This window comes from Chinchilla lanigera, unplaced genomic scaffold (genome assembly GCF_000276665.1).
Source record: "Chinchilla lanigera isolate Chin_1 unplaced genomic scaffold, ChiLan1.0 scaffold00046, whole genome shotgun sequence".
Taxonomy (NCBI): Eukaryota; Metazoa; Chordata; class Mammalia; order Rodentia; family Chinchillidae; genus Chinchilla; species Chinchilla lanigera.
Genome location: NW_004955447.1, coordinates 2,279,148 through 2,280,452, shown reverse-complemented (window position 1 = coordinate 2,280,452; position 1,305 = coordinate 2,279,148).

Here is a 1,305-nt window from a genome sequence, read left to right as displayed (position 1 = left end):
GGCGGGGAGCCTCGCGCGCTCCGGGGCGGGGACGCGCGGCCGTGCGCTCCTCTGCTGCCCGCTCGCGGAGACCTCTGACTTCGCTCTTCTGCCTCCTGAGCGACCGGCCCCTAGGAGAAATGAGCGAGTGTTGCCCGGTATTTCCTGCGTCCGTGATTGTCGTGGTCAGTGGGACCCTGCGAGCCGCGTACCGTGTGCCCTTTCAGATGAGGACGCTGAGGATCGGGTGGTTAGTTACGCGATGTGTCTTCAGCAACAGCTTCAGAGGAGCAGTGAAGTTGACCCAGATCTCTTGTCTGCCAAGCCCGTAACCTTAGTGAAACCGCGGAGGGCCAAGCTGAGGTGTTTTACCGCAGATAGTAAGGAGTCCCTGGACCCGGGTGGAGGGAGTCCGGTGTTAACTTCTCTCTGTTGCTGACTGAAAGTGGGCCCAGCCGACCGTTTGCTGAGACTTAGGAAGGCGGCATCAACGCTAGTGCGAGTGCGTGCCTCACGCAGATCAGAAGTGAGTCTTTTATATGGCCCGGAAGGAAAAGAGCAGAATACACCCAACATTCACTACTTTTCAGTTTCTAAGGAATCTTTTTTTTCTTTGCCCTTTGAGTACACCTCTTGTATACCTTAAAATTTTCTGTTTCTGTGTAATCTGCTAACTAACCCCACCCCCGTGGAATGAAGCAACTCCTGTCAGTTCTCTAACACTGGTGGTACAAGGTTTGATATAAAAGAATTTTTCAGAAGTTGACCAGTGTCTGTGGTGGGATTATCTGAATTTCAGTAATAATTTATTTGATTCCTTTTAGTAAAGATTGAGTGTATGGTTTTTTTTTTTTTTTTTTTTTTTAAGCATTGTTTACAACTGGGGCAAAAGACTTGTAAAGATCAGGTGCAGAGGGCTGGGGATTTAGCTCAGCGGCAAAAGCGCCTGCCTGGCAAGCGCAAGGTCGTGAGTTCAGTTCCCGGTACCGGAGAAAAACAAAACAAAAACAAAAACAAAAAAAAGATCAGGAGCAGAGACAGCTCAGTTTTGTAAGGATGCGCTCGAAGCACCAGCAGGTGTATGGAGCAAGTTGTGTCAGCACATGAAAGTTCTCCGGTTTCTGTAGGGCTGGGGCTGTTCTAGGATTTCTTCATGGCCTTTATTTCTGAAATAGTTCATCAATGTGTAAATGCTCAGAAAAGTTACTGGGCAAATATACAAGCCCAACTTACGCTTTTAAAGCCCAGTCAATCGGGATATTTCATATGATTTTTAAAAGTTTATAATTTAGGACCCAAGCAAATGTAAAAAGGGCTAATTCTTTC